Raw genomic sequence first — 20,541 nt, forward strand, 5'->3', positions numbered from 1 at the left:
AGTGGGGTTGATCCGCAGCTGCTGCAACCCCTAAACTGTGGGCTAAAGGCACTAGGCGTAGGGTTTTGTGGTACTACTGACCCCTTGGATAGCAAAATTTGCTTGACTCGCGCTTCAACGGTCGCCTCAATCCGTGCTTCCATTCTATCTTTCATCTCTTTTAGTCTCCTCAAATACTCTGCCTCATGTTCCGCTCTACCCCTCGAGCGGCTCCGGTAAGTGTTAGATTCTTGGGGGAATGCTAGTTTCCAAGGAACAACACTGGTTCCCCTAGTGCGACCAGGGTGCTCCTTGGTTCCGAGTGCTTGGGTGAGCACGTCTTTCTCTCTATTAGAAGTGCGAGTCCCTTGCCTCACCTCCTTAGTTACTTAGGAGATCCTCTAGATGAGTTCGCTCATGGGTTGATTTGAGGAGCTAAAGCTCCCGTCCTCGACATGCCGTACATTTCTCTCCATATAGTATAATACCGATCTGGGCTCCCAATCGACGGTCGCAACCTGAACGCCTTCCTCAGCAAGGCGATCCATCTTTTGAAGTTCTGCTTCAAATTCTGGCATCTTTTTAGCGTAGCCACGAGAGCCGAGATGATGAGGATTTGTCGCTTTTTGCGAATTCTCCTTATTCTTCCTGCTCAGTTCTAAGTACTCCTTGGTAACCTGTATTCCTTGAAATCCTACTAATTACAGTTATTTGTTAGCGACATATATGCATGCAACAATGATATTAAACTAATTATAGTTATTTGTTAGCATCAAAAAACAAAAGATGTTGGAAAATATTTCATACAATAGCTAGAATAGGGAACTATGGAATGGCCACATTTGGAGCGAATGGCTCATCGCTAGGGTGGAAACCTAGTTCTTGTGGTGGGGGAGGTCCGTTGTTCATACCACCTAATCGATAAAATGAAAAAAAAATATGAACATAAAAATATGCACAAAAAATTCTTCCAAGTAAAATGTGGCAACATAATTAAATATAGATCGAATGCAAGGAATAAGAATATATATAAATGTAGAATGCAAAGAAATATGAATATAAATATAGATCAAATGAATATAGATAGAATATTGGAGAAGACAACATATCAATACCATTGAAAAATGCAGGAGCCATGACCAAATCACGTAGAGAGAGAGTGGATGTCTTAAGAAGTGAGAGTGAAATGTGAGAAATGAGACTGAGAGAGTTCGTGGGTGGGTGGGATTGATGTATGTGGCCGGCAGTTTGTTTTATATAGGGGGGCATGGACATCACTGTCGGTTTTTAAATAGAACCGACAGTGGAAGTTACTATCACTGTTGGTGTCGGGTTCATAAACCCGGGGTCCCTCAGGGACCGGCTTTCACGCCAGGGCTCGGCCCAGGAGGACGACCTTTTTTTCTTCTGGACCGACCCAAGAGTCTAAACTCAACAGACCAGAGCACTCGCTTCAGGCCCTGGCCGACTTTGGCCCATCTTTTCGACCGGAGCACTAGCTCAGGCTCATGCCAACTCCGAATGGCCTCTCCGATCGAAGCGCTAGCGTCAGGCCCCGGCCGCCTTCACACGACCTCTAATCGGAAAGCCTGACCCGAGGACCACCTCCAACTCCGACCCCGTGTCTTTGACCAGGGTTCATAGAAAACCCTACCCATCGCTATTCTCTGACTAGCGCGCTAGAATCGACTGGGACCATCTGACCGGGGACGCCCGCTCGGAAAGAACTAGAAGGCGTACGAAGGAAGGCAAGACGGGGCTCACAAGTCAAACCACGGCACTAGTGACCATACCCTGTGGAATAGTACTTCACAACCACCATGCCACGAACAGTATTGTAGGCGCCAACATTTACCTCTATAGTATTGTAGGCGCCGGTCAAAAACACCCGTACGGTAAGACCCCCCATGTGCCTCTGGGCATCAACAGTATTGGGGGTGCCGGAATTCACCGTACTAGGTGAACATGGTAAAGCCATGCCTCTAGTCGGCAAGACAACATTTTTGCAGGTACCGATGTCCTCCAGTCTTGAAGAAAGCAACTCAACCTCCCACATGTACCTGACATTCTACGGTGACATCAATAGTATTGCGGGCGCCCACCATTGTCCCGTCCCCATCGGCGTGGGCAACAAGGCTTAGAAATGTCCGTACTCTCTCTCCCTCTCACTTGTAAAGCCATCCCCTTCTTCTATAAAAGGGGATGTGCTCCCTCCAAACACAGAGATTTAACCAAGTTGACTTCTTCAAGTTCAGGTTCATTAGATCGATAGCTCGCAACCCCTCAAGCACACGCTAGGACACTTCGTTCATAGCATAGCTCCTGTCGATCATGGCCCTTCTGACCGGACCAATCGGACACGCCGTCTCTCTCTCTCTCTCATTTGTAACCCCACTACAGACTTCGAGCACCTGGGCTTAGGAATAAAGTCACCGACTGACCCACACTGGACATAGGGCACGTTGCCTGAACTAGTATAAATTCTATGTCATTGAGTGCTAGGCCACCTCTGATCAGAACGTACAACAAAACTATAAATATTTACTAGTTGGTCACTTTCTGCACCGATAGTTGGCGTCGTCTGTGGGGAAGACACTGTACGTTCAACACTTTTTTGGTAATCGGATGGTCCATTTCTCTGCCGCCCCCGCCGCGGTGGGCTCGGGCGATACGATTCTCTTCGGCTCGATGGAATTTCCCGCGCTCTTGCCCGCCGGGATGTGGGTTCCACCCGTCTTCGAGCCTTCCCAAGCCTCCCGCTTTAGAAGCCTGGACTTTGCCGCTGATCGGCTCGGCGTACTCCACCTCCGTGAGGAGGTGCACGTTTTGGCACCTGTCGAAGGGGCACCCTCCATCGACTCCAGGACACATGACATCAATGGCGCGGCATCTGCGCTTCTATCCGAGCAAACTCTCTGCTCAAACCCCGCTATAAGTAATACGCGTACTGTTACTTACTCTTCATTTACTATCCCTAATCGAGCACCCGGAGAGACTATGTCGTCCACGCCGCAAACACTGCATGATCGGTTCCCCTACGGCCTCACGTCCTCTGTGGATATGTACGCCCGGGGACTCCGAAGGGTGCTGGCGCCTTTCCCCCTCACATCCGAATTCATGGGAATGGCAGGCTGCGCTCCTACCGCTTCCCACGAACCCTTGGATGGTGAGGGCATGAGCGATGATTCCAGCGTCAGCGACGTGGCATCACGCCACCATCCGTCCTAGGAGTAGACTCAGTTCAACATATAATTAAACGGTCTCGTCACGCGGAAATTCAATTAAACCTCAGAAAGTAGCAAACCATCTTCGGAAAATCCCAAACTTGGTGTTTTCTTCACACGTGGCACATGCAAGCCTGAGAAAAAGTTTGAGGCCAATACGACACCGGAATGCCTATGAACCATAGAAACCTTGATAACCTATGTGTATAGTCATGGTTCGACGAAAGAGCACATGTACCTCTGTGAAGCATGTATACTCCGCCTATGTCGAAATGGCTTGAAATTTTTTTGGCAAGCATGTACACCCAAATAAAGACCCCACACAGGATCTTAGTTTTTTCTGTTCATTTTTTATTTATTATATTTTTCTCCGTGCCAAATGAGACAAAAGAGGGTGAATTTCATCTAGGACCCAATAGATTTTTCCATCCACCTCCACAAAATTCTTATCCCTAGGGCACATTAGAGCCTGTGTAAAAGTTTGGCACCATTCCGGATCTTTTCGTGGGTAGACTCCGTTCAACCTATAATTAAACAGTCTCATCGCGTGGAAATTCAATTAAACCTCATAAAGTAGCAAACCATCTTCGGAAAATCCCAAACTTTGTGTTTCCTTCACACGTGGCATGTGCAAGCCTGAGAAAAAGTTTGAGGCTAGTACGACACCAGAATGTTACACGAATTACATGCATGACAATAATTAAACACACAAAGCCGTACATATTAAAATTAGAACCCAATTAAACTACGACCTTGAAAACCTAGCTAAATAAACATTAATTATTATCGGAATCACTACCGGGATCGATCGGGCCACGCACACTAACATGCCTCTATAGCCATATATGGTAATTGATGTCATAGATTATGTATCCGCTTGTATCGATGAAGTCCAATGCCCTAATAAGTGCACTCTCTCGTGCCTCACAATACCGAAAGAATGGTCGGCCATAGATGTAACCTACTGAACGACCACTGCCCCTATTAGTAATCCTTATGCAGTATTGGTGTCCTTCTATAGTGAGCTAGCCGAGGTTTCCATTGTAGAAGTCCCAATCGTACCTGAGTTGCTCCGTAGCTTGGTCTAGAACGGCCCATAAGCCACATGTAGCATAGGTAAGGTCCTGTAGCACAATCTACATGTGGAGAAAAAGAAAAAAATTAGAGAATGTTATTACAATAATAAACAACAAATAACCACGACTCAGGTATAAGTGACCATTTTACCACATCCGCATGGTTGTAGCTCGCAAACCATTCGCTTGCTTGTAGGACGGGGATATCACTAGCATTCAAAGCAAGTGCCTTGAAGTGCCTCTAAACAAATGCGCATGACACTTAATTGGGAGCTTATCATGTCCGGGCTCTGTATTCCCATCCCGTGGATATGGTTTCGATGATTTGAACCCCTCACAGGGATGAAAAAACGGAGTTCACACATCCATAACCGACCACTTGCATTAGATGCCATGTTCTCAACGATGTCCGAGATAAAGAACCAGCTAAGTGCTATTCGCAGCCAATCTATTGGTGATATAGTCAGCGACATATATGCATGCAACAATGATATTAAACTAATTACAGTTATTTGTTAGCATCAAAAAACAAAAGATGTTGAAAATTATTTCATACAATAGCTAGAACAGGGAACCATGGAATGGCCACATTAGGAGCGAATGGCTCATTGCCAGGGTGAAAACCTGATTCTTGTGGTGGGGGAGGTCCGTTGTTCATACCACCTGATCGATAAAATACAAAAAAAATATGAACATAAAATATATGCACAAAAAATTCTTCCAAATAAAATGTGGCAACATAATTAAATATAGATCGAATGCAAGGAATAAGAATATATATAAATGTAGAATGCAAAGAAACATGAATATAAATATAGATCAAATGAATATAGATAGAATATTGGAGAAGACAACATATCAATACCATTGAAAAATGTAGGTGCCATGACCAAATCACATAGAGAGAGTGGATGTCTTGAGAAGTGACAGTGAAATGTGAGAAATGAGACTGAGAGAGTTCGTGGGTGGGTGGGATTGATGTATGTGGCCAGCAGTTTGTTTTATATAGGGGGGCATGGACATCACTACCGGTTTTAAATAGTACCGACACTGAAAGTTACTATCACTACCGGTTTTTAAATAGAACCGACAGTGAAGGTGACTATCACTGCCGGTTTCTAAATAGAACCAATAGTGAAGGTCCATATATGTGAAGGATATATTTATTTAGATACTATAGTCGGAAAGTTTTAACAATAACGATATATTTATTTAGATAGTAATGAAATACATCAAAAAAATTAGAAAGAAGTTACATATACGATAACAAAGACCTTACACTAAAATTACATATACGATAACAAACTAATTAAAATGTTAAAACCAACTCTGTTATAACATAGAGGATGACCTTCAGCTCTATGACAACACTATCCTTGCTTTGAATCATTTGTATACACCTTCTGGTATATGTTGTCTACTAATCCCTTGCAGAGAAGAAATAATGAGAGGAGTAGAAGGTCCGATCGAAATGCCAAGAAAGAACAAAAGACGACATGATGGAAGAGTGAGAAAGGAGTGCAACATATGAGACAAGATGCTCATGAACAACTCATGATGCAAGGAAGTAAAAGACCATCGAAAGTCATCTACCCTTCATCACATGGTGTCATTATGCTCCATTGATGAAGGTAACATCTTAAGGTAAGTGGTCATTGTTTTCATGTTGATCTTGGTATGCACATAAATGAAGACACAAACATGTTCAAGTTACAACTTTGCTTGATCCAACCTGATTAACTCAACATGTCTTGTTCCTTAAGTTTGTTCATAGCACCACTTTCTTGATCTCGGTCTTAACCAAATGAGCTAAAATGTTGCATATCTTATCTTTGGAAGATGATAGTCATAGTCATGAAAATTTTGATACATTATATAAAGATGGGCAATCCTTCCATAGGTTAAGCAAATCCACTCTTTTTATCATAGTCAAAATGCTACATTGATGCTCATCCTTCTGATCTTATCACCCATGTTATAAATGAACAATGCACACAACATCAATCTTATCATAATTCAATGTGCCTAAGGCTAGAGAAGAATAAATAAGATTTTGTTTCTGTTGGTATTTTCCCACAAATAGAACCCATGCACTTGATCTCTACCTTATCTTTATGAGCATAATACACTTTGAGTAAAGTGTGGGGGAGTCGATCCTCCAAATTCTACAAGTGAAAGTTCTGAATCGATAATAGGCTCACAACCATTGATGAGAGGACAACTGCCATACAAGGTACGTTACATAATCATGCACAATGGCAGGTAAGCATAGGACATGAGATGGCTAGCCTCTAGTAACAACAGCAACAACAAAATCAAAATTAGGAGGCTCTATTCCAGCACCTCCACATCTGGCCACCTCGTTGAGCAACCACGACAACAACCAGTTCAGGTCAAAAGGCATCCCCCGTGTATCTAGATAAGTATTTCTTTTCCTTTTATTATTCTTAGTTTGCTTTATATATATATTAGAAAAAAATATGAATAACTAAAAATGAAATAAAAAGTTATCTTTGTAGAGATATATATAGTTATAATATGTGATCTAAAAAATGAAAACAAAATAAAAAGAGTGTCTAGTTTGCTTTAATTTCTTTTAAGGGCTAAATAAATAATAAGGGACTCTTAAGATAATCTATTAAAATAAAAATGATGAATAGTTGCTCTGTTGTAATTCCTTTTAAGTACCTAGTTTTTAGCCTTGAATTCTCTTGAGTTTTGGATAAAATTATTTTGATATAAGGATTTACTCTGAACTCGAATCTTGTGGGTAGCATATGGTTGATCTAAGTCTAAGTAATTGACGAATATGATACGAGAAGGTCTAAGGTGTTGTTTATCTTGTTCCAAGTAACACTAAAGTTCTAGAGATTTATCTTTTAAAAAACACAAAAATGCTACATGATGAGTTCCTGTATGACAAAGCTTGAATTCCTACCAGAGCCATACATATTATTTAGGCTAGGAAAACTTTCACTATATGTTGCTTGTTTTGTATTGAGTTTTGTCAAGCTTTGTTGACCCTTATGAGATATTTGTCATGCTCTTAAAATCAAGATCACGTACACACCACCCACATATGCACTACTCCTACACTGGGGGTAGGCGCAAAAATATGCCATTCTATCTAGATCCACCCAAAAATGTTTTACTCCTACACTAGGGGTGAACACAAAAACATGCTTGTTAGGTTTTTCATCCACCAAATAAATGCTCAAAGTTCTTGTTGATATCTCTATCAAAGTTCTATTGCAGAAAAGAGGAATGGGGCTATGCAAAAGTTATTCATAAAAAAGAGTTGAGAAAAAATGGACACAAAAGTGTCCGAGATATTGAAAACAATGGGTACTTCGATGCCCGCCTGAAAAAAGAGAAAGAGAGATGAATAAGATAGCCCCTATTCTCTAGCAAATGTTTCTAAGTTTCAAAAGAGAGATATGTTTTCAAGGAGCAAAGTAGAATTAGGTTAGCCACCATAATTGTATCCACCATACATTCACACACATGCACATCTTGATTTGATTGTATGACTCCACTCTCTTTAGATCCGTTGTTTGAATTTACAATATATACATTGTAAGTATGCTCTAGATTTCTCCCTACCCAAGAACTCCACATAAGCCTTAGTAGTAGGAAGAGAAAAGGCATAACATCTTTACTGCCCTGGGGAGGATCCATAAATACCACATATATTGAGAGACTTGAGAGTGTCATACATTGGAATCTTTGAATTTTATTTTAAAAACTTATAAAAACTCTAGAACAATGGTGGAACAAAGAACTTGATACATAGTGCTTGACTTGATTGTTCTATCTTTCAATTTCTCAAGACCCAAGTGAAGGCTAAGAAGCCCCATGGTTGAAGGTAATATGGATAAGTTTGAAAGTTAGAATAGTTTGTTCTAATCTAGAGGAGAATTTCTAATTGAACGCATGTGTACTTTTGAGGAGTGAAAACAATGTAGCAACTCCTGATCCATTGCTGAATTTAGCTTTGCTCAGGGACCAGCAAAGGTTAAGTGTGGGGGAGATTGTTGACGGTCACTAACACCAATTATAAACCATCAACATAACCTGCATTTATACTTAATTCCATCACCAAACATAGGTATAGGGGTTTAAACTAATAAATTCCACAAGTTTTATTGAATCTGTGTTTTTAGTACGGTTTATCCAAAAAGCCATCAATGGCGACCTATTCATCAAAGGAAATTACGGAATTCCGCCACGTAAACAGCGTGGAAAGATTCTAGAAGACTCTAGGAGGCTCTCCACTGGAGCAGACCCCGAGGGGCTACCATGTGGGGCTAGCCAGCCCCACATGTAGGCCAGTCGACCTATGGGTCCTACCAGTCAGCCTCTACATTGAAAGTCAGTTTCCCACCACCATTGAGATCCAATCTTCGTCGTTTATTCAAGTTAGTTGGATCTTAGGGCTCAGGATTGATGCTCCGGCCTACATATATCAGCCCCTACCCCCTCCCTCAGTAGATCCCTGAAACCCTAATTCATATCCCTCATTTAGATCAACACACACTAGGAGGATTAGGTCTAGAATTCTCCAATATAGTAGATTAGTAGCTCATTAGTGAGGGTCAAGTTGGGCTCATGCTCAAGTTCCAGATCTAGTCTTAGAGGCTAGGCAAAGCCTTGTATTTTCACTTCTACATCTTGTAAGACTTATTATCAATTTATCATATTTTTATCTACATGGTTATGCTTACTTTGAACATATATCTTGCTTAGTTATGGTTATCATTACTTTTATGTGCGGGTTCATAGAGCGTTTAGCCTGCTAGTTTACTGATTAGGCTAAGTAGCCAAGTCTCATGTAAGCATGGTGCTTATATGATGCTCTACCTATGAGTGTACCCTGTTCTCTAGTTGGGTGGTAGCAACGGGAGGTGACAGCCCCGTCTATCCTTTGTAGTCCACTCCAAATTGAGCAGGTTCTTAAATTGTAGAATCATAGTCACATTAGTAGAGTTATGTATTGTGGGTGCTCTATCGTATAAGCGGTGTCCCAAAGTGCACAAGAGTAGAGTTAGTCTTAGCTACAGTTGGATGTATATATACTTTGACCATGTAATAGGAATATCATAGGAATCTACCTCACCCGTTGTTCTCCCAAGTTGACTAGTTTACATTATCTTAGTGATCTATCCCCTGAGTGCCATTATGTTTAATTTCTATCATTACATTCATCCCTGCTTTAGCTATGCTAGTATGTTGATTAGTAGACATTTCTTTGTTATCCAATAAATCTTTACTCCAATGTTTTCCTATGGTAAAATATAAATAACGATACCTAGAATACCCTCGATAAAATGCTACAATGGTATTCTGTGCGCTTGTGGAATCCTTCATATTTTATTTGCACTTAATAAAAACCAACAATGGCATATTTTGATTATAATTCCCTTGTATTCATGTATGTGACTTGCAAAATAGTAATTCTGCAATACAAGTGGAACTATGTCAATAGTAAGGGTATATGTGTATAAAAATAAGTAGTTTTCTTCTTTTTGGATCATAGTTGGCGGTTGGATTTTGTCGATAAGAACCACCAACAAACGTAGGGAGGAGTTAGGTCATGGTTTGGCCTTGACCTCTTACAGGGTCATGGGGACCCAACTCTATTTTTTCCCTAGCATCCTTACCGACCTAGAGAGGTTGTGTTTCCCTATTACAGGCAGGTTTGGTTTGGCCCCACACGGGGAGAGGCATGTCCACTGTAACCATGCGGTCGGAGTGGTGCACCTCAGTGGGGTCAATGGGTAACTCAAGTGGGACCCAATATCCTCCCCAATCGACGTGGAGTTCGACTGTGCCTCATTGAGAGACGTCGCATAAATAGTTGGCCATCAAACCTGTCGGTCCCCTACCGCCTTCGCAGTGGTCAAAGGGCAAGATGCCACCCCCAAAGGGGGTCAACCCAGGAGACTTCGAAGCGGATGACTCAAACATAGGAAGAAGTGGTCATGAGGCTCTACACCACCGATTAGAGCCATAGGGGCCCACCTCATCCTTTCCTATCCCTTTTGTGGCCCCGAGCCCATCTAAGGGCCGACCAGGGGAAAAGTATCCTAATCATGCCACAGGGTTGCAAGAATGGTAGGTCGCCCTGCCTATGGACCAGGTGGCTTGCTGCCTCCCTAGTCAATTCATGACTTAATGGTGCCTGTTTGCTCATGAAGCGAGACATTCTGCATAGGAATTTAAGGAAATGGAAAAAGGGGTGCAGGTCTTACATGTGTTTTGCTTGTTGCTCCTTCATCCCTCATCCTTCGTCTCATCCCCTAGGGCTCTTCTTGTCTATGATCTTTTGGGAAAAAGGTTTGTTTGTTGGTTTTCGCCCTACATGGGGAGAGACATGTCCACCATAACCACACGATCAGAGCAGTGCACCTCATCGGGGTCAATGGGTAATTCGAGCGAGACCCAATATCCTCCCCAATCAACATGGAGTTCAGCTATGCCTCATCAAGAGACATCTCATAAATCACTGGTCGTCAAACCCTTAGGTCCCCGACTGCTTCCACAATGGTCAGAGGGCAGGATGCCTCCCCCAAAGGGGGTCAACCTGGGTGACTTCGAAGCGAATGACTCGAACACAGAGAGAGATGGTCACGTGGCTCCATAGCATCGATTAGAGCTGCAAGGGCCCATCTCACCTTGCCCTATCCCTTTGTGGCCTTGAGCCCTTCTAAGGGCCGGCCCAAGAGTGGGTGTCCTAAGCATGACACGGGGTTGTAGTTGCGGTGGGTCATTCTGCACACGATCTCGGGGGCGGTCGGCCTCCCCAATCATGTCATGGTATAATGGCACCTAGTCATGAGCAGTCATGCACCATAGAACATGGGCATGTAAATCAAAATGATATGGAAAGAGTGGGAATGCACAAGGCTTACTTGGTTCGTGTCACTGCATGGGCACTCGTCGCTCTGCCTTCCCTTTGATCGCTTCACCTATTGGTCGGGGAGGCTTTTGCTTTGAGTCGCCTGCTCCACCACTTCCATGTTCTTGGTCTTGCACGCTCGTATTCCCTCCTTCGTCGGCTGGAATGTATCGCAGCAAGCAGCCATGGGAGGAGTCACTTGAGGCCAGTGGGCCACCACCGCGTCTTTGAGCTTGCCTGCGTGAGCAAGGGTAAGTATTCAGGTGATGTTTTAGTTTGAGGTTTGACCTATATTGACCATGTGCATTCCTAGGGCTGCCTTCGATGCCATGTCTAGAGGGGCCTCTAGCACCGCTGGTGCCATGACCCCACCTATTGGGGGGTTGAGCTCGTCGTCCTCATTGTTGTCTTCCTTAGATGATTGGCATGAGTTCCACGAGCTTGTCCATGGGACTAATGAGGCCCACTGGCTAGAGCGCTACCTTGACACTGTCAGGGTGGCCCACAAGGCCTTGGAGAGGGAGACCGCCACCGCGCAAGCAGCGGTCGCCGACGCCTAGGCCCACCTCATGGGTAAGGATGCTTCTTCATCTTGTTGTCTTGTTTGTTGTTTGCTGCTCCTAATCTTCTTATCTTCTTGTTGCCAGCATTGGAGGAGCAGCTGGCACCCTCCTGCCATGAGACAGAAGAGGCCTACCTCTAGGAGGTTCTTCTGATGGAGGACTGTGAGTATGTGGTGGTGGCCAAAGCTCGGTAAGGAGTCAACATCACCCTCGCTGCCATGCAGCTGCGCACCATACCAGCCAGGACTCCGCTAGGTGTAGCCCAGGTTCCCAAAACCACGCCGGGTAGGCAGAGCTGGTTGGTGACTTTGCCGCCGCCACAACCACCATCATGGTCACCATTGTCTAAACTTTTCTTCTTTCTTGCATAGGATGGAGAAGATTTCGATGGAGAAGTCATGGTTCTTGTGCTTGGCCTATCAAGCATAGGCAGGGTGGGCCACCGACCATGGTCGCCTAGATGTGGTGGAGGCTGAAGTGCAATGCTTGTGTGGGGAGCCAGAGGATTCCCAAAGGACAAAGGAACTACTCTGTCAAGAGGCGCGAGCTCCATTCCAGATCGAGGATCTGATGTCCCAGGTGGTCAGTCTCAAGGTTGCATTGGCCATCCAAGAGATAGAGCTCACCTCAGCTGGCATAGCTTGGAACAAAGCCGAGCAAGGGCGAAAGCATCTCAAAGCTGAGTGCCAGAAGCTACGCTTCGATTGTGGCAGTGAGTCCCCTTCTACTCTGCATTGCGCTTTCGCCTTGTTGCTATGCCTGGTCATGAACCAGTTATTCTTTTCAAGGCTGCGCGTGAGGGCGCTCTTGGATCAGGAGAAGAAAGCGGTAGCAAACTAGAAGATGTTGAAGATAAACAACCAGCTAGTAGCGCTAACCACTTCTAGGTGGGCCCTCTACGATGTTGTGCTCGGCGCTGACTGAGGGAACACCCAGCTGGTGCTTCGCCTTGATGAGGCCTGCCTCCAAGTGGATCCTCTGATTTTCGAGGGGATCCGTTGCAATGTTCATGCCACCTTGACATCGGTCAGTTTGCACTAAAGTGGCGTCGATTTTGATGTTGTTTGTGAGGATATGCGCCGGGGAAGTCCGACATCAATATCCTTGCCATTGGCAGTGCCGTCGCTCGTGGTGCGAAGGTTCTTGCGGGTAAAATGTCAACCGCATGCATCCACCACGAGTTCCAGACTTTTGGTGTATGATGTTTTTTAGTGTAAATGTTTTGTGCTATATGGGTGATCTTGTTGTGATGAACATGTTCATGCTTTGTATAAATGACATGTGATTGGTGCATTCGTTTGCCATTTTGCCGTTTCCCCATCTTCTAGTTTGAGCTAGGAATGTACGCCGTTTCCCTTAGTCTTGTGCGTTTAGGTGCGTGTTTTAGGCCGAGGCTAGCCCACGGGGCTAAAACATGCATGACCCAACCGTGTGGCAAGACATCAATGATAGGTCGTAGATCCGATGCGATGCGAGAAGAAAAGCGAGTAAGGGATGAGTGTTTTGCTTCCTTTCATTCTCTTTGCCTTGAGTGAGATAGTGCCATGTTCCTTTTCAAACTTGTCTATGGGTGCTTCACCTTGCCTTGGAGCTAGTCCATGTGGCTTGGCCAGAGTGGCATTTAGTGTGAATGAGAAGTTGAAGAGCGAGTCATTGATTCACCGTGGCATGAGATACAATCAAAATAACTCAAAACAGGTCACTGGGATGATGACAAACTATGCTACGCCTTGGGATGTGTCTAGGCATGCCTATATGTGTAGCCTCCATGAGTGAGTCATGTCTGACTGCTAGCACAAATCGAATTGAATCACTTGGGAGTCGAGCAACACTAATGAAATGTGTGGGTATCATGCTCTTTGGCTTTTTCCACAAGCTGACTCTAGGTTTCTACAACTATGGGTGAGCTTGCACATGTATGTGGACGTGCTTAGGTAGAGAGGCTGGGGTCAAGGTTGACGTGACTAACCGATGTACCAGAAGTTGTCGTGAAACTAGCTGTCACTACTCGGGGCATGGCGAGCCCTTGAGCGCTTGCTCATGGGAGAGTTGTTGGGGTCCCTAGGCTGCCAGCTAGTGAGGGTGCTTCTTTAGCACATGGAGCGGTCGAAGCCGACAAGGGGCAAACTCTCAGGTGGTCTTGGGCCAATCCTTGCTAGCTTGATGTCCTCGGTGGGCTCACAAGCCCCCGAGGGTGACTCCTTCGTGTCTGACCTACTATAGTTTTTAGCCAGGATGGCTCATGCCTTCTATTGCTTGAGCCCTCATGGTGCGATGATGTCGCAGTCATCGTCTCTCTGCTTTTGGGTGTGGTTGCTTCTCTCGACGGAGAGCTAGCATGACCTGTCACTATGGAAGTAGGTTCTAAGGGCAACATGGTTCATTCCACTTAGCACGGCGCGTGGTGCACTTAGGGAGACTGCTTCCTTGGATGCACGTGCCTCTGAGTGAAAGCTGACAGTTTGTTGAGCTATGACGGACAGTTTGTCCGCCATGTGGGACTAGGCCCTATTTCTAGGTTTGGCCTTGCGAGGTGTGGCACCAGGTAGCCACCTGATCACCAACGCTGATGCCGCATGGTGGTGGGGGATATCATCGCTTGAGTATGCCCTGACATGATGTGTTTCGCTAGTGGTGGAGACGCCACTCGGGCGTCGCTCTATCATCGGATCCGGGCTTCCCACGCGTTTGACCTAGATGGGGTAGAAACTAGTGATGGGCATTGACCCATTAGTGTGGATAACCTCATGGTTTCCCAAAAGGATATAGTTGGTTGAGGCCATTCCATAGGTGAGTTCGCCATGAGCCATGGGCCTTTGGCTTCATGAGTGGAAGATTTGGCCATGGCTGGTGACAAGAGATGGTACTAACCCCCTATGTAGGTGAACTCTAGGATGCTACCACTAAGGGTAGTTCTTAGAGTGTGTCTTCCATAGACCGCGAGGTCTAGATCTCCGATGCGGAGGTCTAGGCCATAGCTAAATGCGAACGCATGCACTGACCCTCTGACGCTGATGATCTCATAGTTTTCATGGCGGATGTGGCTGTCGTGGGCCATTCCACGAGCAAGTCCATCGCTAGTGCGAGGAGCCATCCACTTCCTTCTCGACAAACGAGGGTGTGTGACTGTCCTTGCCTGGTGCGCCAACTGTTGGTGTTTTGTAAACTGGACTACTAAATTTATATGATTGCCTCACTACTCTGGGAAGACGATGGTAGCATCCAAAAGACACGAGGATTTATATTGGTTTAGGCTGGAGCCCTACGTCTAGTCTCAGAGATGATTGAGTGCGTGTTCCTCACTTGAATGCTCTAAAGTTCTTACAATAGGGGGTGCAAGAATGGTCGAAGAGGTTGGAGAGCTAGAGCTAGGAGATGGACTGCCTGAAGGGAAGCTTCAGGAGCCCTACTACGATGGAGAATGAGTAAAATGGTAGAGGATATTAGAGAATGAATCGAGAGGATGGCATGGCTACCCTTATATAGAGTTCGGGGCTAGTGCATGTACAGAGTAAGAGGTTCTCCTGACTGAAGGATCGTGAGCCTGGGGGAGGAGCCTAGCTAAGTTGGCTTGCAAGCTACGCCATCTTGTGGAGCACATCTGGGCACAATTGTTGTCATGGTCTTGTGCCCATGTCACAGTAAGGTGTGGCATGGTGCTACTGTGCTGGCTGTGGTGGCACTCTAGGCACAGTGGTGGTTCACCAGTTGTCTTGTACGACATGGTCTCCGTTGTGGCCTTTGTCATTGCCTCCTATTCTCCTAGGGGCATCATACAGAAGTCAGTAGCTGCCCCCAGGTCGCCGGTCGCCTAGTTAGCTTATGGAGTTGGTGGCCACGATCTTGAGCTCTGGGGTCGTGGCTCCCGCTGTCTTTGGTGGCCCCTAAATCAAGGCCTCCATCATGGATCCTATCCCATAGTGGGTAGAATCATACATATATCTTCTCGGACTGTATTTGGATGGCGGGTCGCCGTACCGACTGTCACTGCTATGCAGTGTTGTCTTGTCTGTGCTGTGTGGCACTAGGATGGCGTCTGACCGGATCGAGGTGACCGCTGTCCCCTTAGTCCTTACGGGGTCAGTGCGGCGTGCTTACTCCTGTCAAAGCAGGCATGCTTGGCTAGGCTTGACTTCTCCCCTTCCCTCCCAGGGGTCGGGACGGTGAGGTCGTGAACCACTTGTGCATCATGCGGCTAGGGCAGAAGGGAGGGGTCGTGTCTGACCCTGGCCTTGGCGTTCGGCCTAGTTCACTTGGCTCAGTTGGGCCTCGGTTGTTTGGGCCTTCGCTAGCTGATGTATCGTGGACTGCTCGGCCTGTTACCTAATAGGTGCCTTGAGACACCCGGGGATCATAACCCCGACACCACTACAACCAAATTCAATGATGTTGGTTTCTATAGGATAGCCCATGTCACCAATTTATATATATATATATATATATATATATATATATATATATATATATATATATATAAAATTGAGTATATAAATTGCAAAAGGGAAGAATTATGTTTATTTTCAAAAGTTTTGTCACTCCTGCATAACCATGGTGACAAACATGTAGCCGCTGCCCCTAACAATTTTTAGATTTGAGACATTATGTGTTGAGATAAGCTTGAAGCCACTTGAAGAACAGACCGAACAGCATGAGTAAAACAACATTGAAAGAACAGGTGCTGAATTATCTCATCTTTATGACAAAAATAACATTATTTGTTGCCATGCCAATTCTATGTAGCTAAGTTGTCTTTGGTTAACACTAAGCCCGTACGTAGGTACCATAAAAAGACCTATGAAATAAAGGATTAAGATGCCCAAGAGGGAAGTGAATTGGGCTAATCTAAAATTCTCATCAAATTAAAACCTATCACTTAGCCAATTTCACCCCTTGTGGCTAATAGTGTTTCCAGTCTACACAGAAAAGTTTTGCAACCTAGATCTAATCCTACACTAGCATCACAATTCTTAAATTGTAAAGACACAAAGTAACTGCACAAATGTAAGTATATGTAATGTCAAGAGAGGGAAAGGAACACGATGATGTTTTCCTGAGGTATCAAAAAGTCGGCACTCCCCACTAGTCCTTGTTGGAGTACATACGTAAGGGTATAGCTCCCCCTTGATCCACGCAAGAAAAAAGTTCTCTCTACGGGCTGATTCTTTGCCACTCCAGCACGGTGAATCACCCACAACCACTCACAACATGAGTTGGGTCTCCCACAATCACCACCAAGAGATCACCAAGTTCCCAATCACCACCAAGCCATCTAGGTGATGCCGATCAACAAGAGTAACAAGCACAAACTCTCACTTGGCCTAACCAAGCCTAATAAGACTAGTGGATGCACACTTGCTACTCATCATGCACTAATGGAGTCCTTAATCTTGCAATTAGCAAATCCCAGTCACTCCACTAAGCTTGAGCAAAAACTTGCTCACACCAACGAGTGTAACCAGCTGTTCAAAGTTGCATGAGAGCCTTCATGGGCAAGGTGGAGGGGTATAAATACCACCCACACAAGCAACTAGTTGTTACTGCTCCACTACATGTGTACGGGGCATACTCTCTGTAATGCACAGTCCCGTGCCTTACACTGGACTAATTTGGTGCCTCTCTGCATATCTAGATAGCACCGGATGATGTGGTGCCTAAAGCACCGGATCAATCCGATGAAGCTAGAACCTCTCTGCATATCAAACCCTAGCCAGGGTCTTGTAACGCTTGATCCGAGGACATCGCCAGATTAATCTGGTGATCACTTCTCTAGCTAACCCTCTATACTGCATAATCTGGTGATTGCTTGGCCATAACACCAGATTAATCTGGTGGTACAGAAACATGCTTATTCACTTCCATTTCAGTCATCTTTGTGAATGGGAACACTCTCACTTGATTCTTGGGCTTCCATAGAGCTACCTAGTGCTAAGTTTCACAAGTGTGTACCACACTAACTCTCTAGAATTACCTAGGTCAAGCTACTAGTTCATACCCCATTTATAGTACAGTCAAAGGAAAAACAAAGTCCTAAGCACTCTCAGTGTCTCACAACTCCAATTGACACTTAGAATTAGTCCTTCCTTAACCTTGCATTGTCATCATACTTTGAAAACCGTAACAAATTCCATTCATAGAGGCATGAAAACCATTGATTACCCAATCATCAATCACTATTGTGATCTAACTTATAATGCCTCTATAAAACACGCATTAGTCACAATAATTGTGCCATCCTTAATCACCGAAATCAAATTAGGGGCCTAGATGTTTTCAACCTTGATTTTTAACAAAACTTTTATGTTTCACACTTACGTTTATTAATTCAGGGATATCGTTATGTATCATAGCCAGCTAGTGGGATTTAACTGAGAGTTGTCCACTAGCATGAAGGTTCCAGTGAAATCTATCTTACTCCTAGCTTAACACAATATTAGTGATGTGTGAAGTAAATCGTTCCAAGCCACTAATTTGTGTCCAATCAAATTTCTGCATGAAATACTCCTTGCACTCTTCTCTTTGTTGAATTCAAGATCATGTTTGATTGCATGTTGACAAAGAGCCAACTTTTTTGCCATATTAGGATAAGTGCCTACTTCGATGGGATCTTCTTCTGCCCTATTCGCTTGGCTGATAAGCCATGACTGAAAGTACTATTGGCTGATTTGTTGTGAGAGAAAATACGGTTCGTTGACCGAAAAAAGTACGGCTTATAAGCCAAGCAAACAGGGCGTTCATTGTAATCAATAATTGGATGATGATATACTTCTTCACACCTCTGTTCCTAATCAGCCTCTACTTCATCCTCTAAGTCCTTAAACTCACTATCATCCTTTAATTCATCATCATCCTCAATCTCTTTTTCAAAACATCCAGATACATCTAGAACATCCATAGGTTCACTCTCCATGTACATAGTCTCCTCAACAACACCAACATGTTCATTTTGTTGTAATGGATTTCTAAGGTAATCATCCTCATCTTGGTCAGTATTATTTTCAGGCTGCCCTTCCCCAACGAAATCCTACTCAGTGATGACCTTAAATGTTTTTTCGGGATCACAATGGGTAATGGACATCTCTATTTCTCCTTTTTGTGCATATCAAACATAGACATCAACTCCGCATATGATTTTACTTCTAGGAAAGTTAGAACATTATCGTAGTACATGTGCAACTTCCAAATAACCTAGAGGGTATTTCTCTAGAACTAAATCAGTAAATCCTTATAATTTGATGTCAGAATCAACAACCATCTCAAAACTGAAACATTTCACATTCTATCTAGACTTTTGTGATTGCCAAGCAATTTAATTTTCAGTGAAAAACTAGTATTTGGATCCATCCTGTGAGCCCAAAACAATAACGGCATGCATGAGAACTGACTATGTACATGCTAGTTTAAAGATTTGATATGGAAGACGTGGAGATGATAAACTCACCTTGCAACGTGTTTTGTTCCTTGGGGTGTGTCCTTGTACATGGTAGCTTCTCAAGACCCATGTTTCCACTTGCCAGCGAGGCAGCGACCGTCCTGTGCCAGCCCTATCCACAGTAGGCTTGGCCGCACCGGACCTGGCCATTATGGCCTGCTCGGTGCTCACCATGTGCTGCCCGCCTTGGCCGAGCAGTCCTCTGAGGTCACATCCATGGCCACGGTGGGTATCTGTGCCTGTGACAGGCATCTCCGTTCCCACTCCGTCGCCGAGCCAACCTCTATGCCTGCCTGATCTAGGGTTAGCGCCAGCGAGTAGACAAAGCTCGAGTGATCAATTCCCCTCACCTGTGTAAATTAAGGTAGGAAATTGACTTTTAGTTCCAATCCCTTGTTTGGTTCGTGGTGGGAAATAAGAAAGAAAATTGAAGAGGGAATTCATATTCCCTGTTTGGTGTGGGGGTTTTGAGAGGGAAATTAAAAGACAAATCATGATGGATGGTGAGGATCTATTTTTCTTTTATTAAGAACACAACTCCCACCCCTCCCCTAGGGTTTTTGATTAGTGGGAGTTGGCCCTCTAAACTTTCCTTCCCCTTCTCACCAAAACTCCCATTCCCACAAAACAAAGACAAGATTTCTAAACTCTTATTCCCTGCTTTCAATTACCCCCAACCAAACGAGCCATTATTAGAGAATTTTTGGTCTTTTTCCATTCACCAACAAGGAGATTAATTTCACGGTGCATGCCAACGGAGATTACGGAAGTGTCAGATTGGGAACAGCAATGAAAGGGATGATGAATAGGGAAGATTTTAAGTTTAGGTGTTAAATAGAGAAGCATAAGTTTTTTAATATCAAAATAGAGAATTTTCTCGTAGAGTATAGGTTTGCCTTTGCATTAGCGGCTAGCCGTTTACTTACTATTATATTAAGCGGCAGCATCTTACAGTTGCAGATACAATGAATAAAGCCTTAAGTTATTTTTCATAAAAGCTCGGAGTAGTTCAATTTTCATGGCTGCGCTGGCAATAGATCATTTAGAACTACTAAGACTGACCGATTTGGTTAAAAAAATGTGTATGGTTGTGCTGTGAATAGATCTTTTAGAACTACAGAGACTGACCGGATCCGGAACCACTCAGGTCATATCATGTATTTGCACTTCTTACCACTTCAAATAAACTACTACTACAAAACTATTGGACATTCATGAGCTGGCAGAGAGAACAGAATAATGCAGGTTCATGAATCTATGCTTCCTTTCTGCCTTGTACCCAGTGTCAACTGGTGCTTTTACTTTGCGTTAACCTACCACTTGTGTAACTAATAATAATTAGGTATGAAAACTGACTTGGGCCAGCGGCTGG

The sequence above is a fragment of the Miscanthus floridulus genome, chromosome 2, assembly GCF_019320115.1.
Source record: "Miscanthus floridulus cultivar M001 chromosome 2, ASM1932011v1, whole genome shotgun sequence".
Taxonomy (NCBI): domain Eukaryota; kingdom Viridiplantae; phylum Streptophyta; class Magnoliopsida; order Poales; family Poaceae; genus Miscanthus; species Miscanthus floridulus.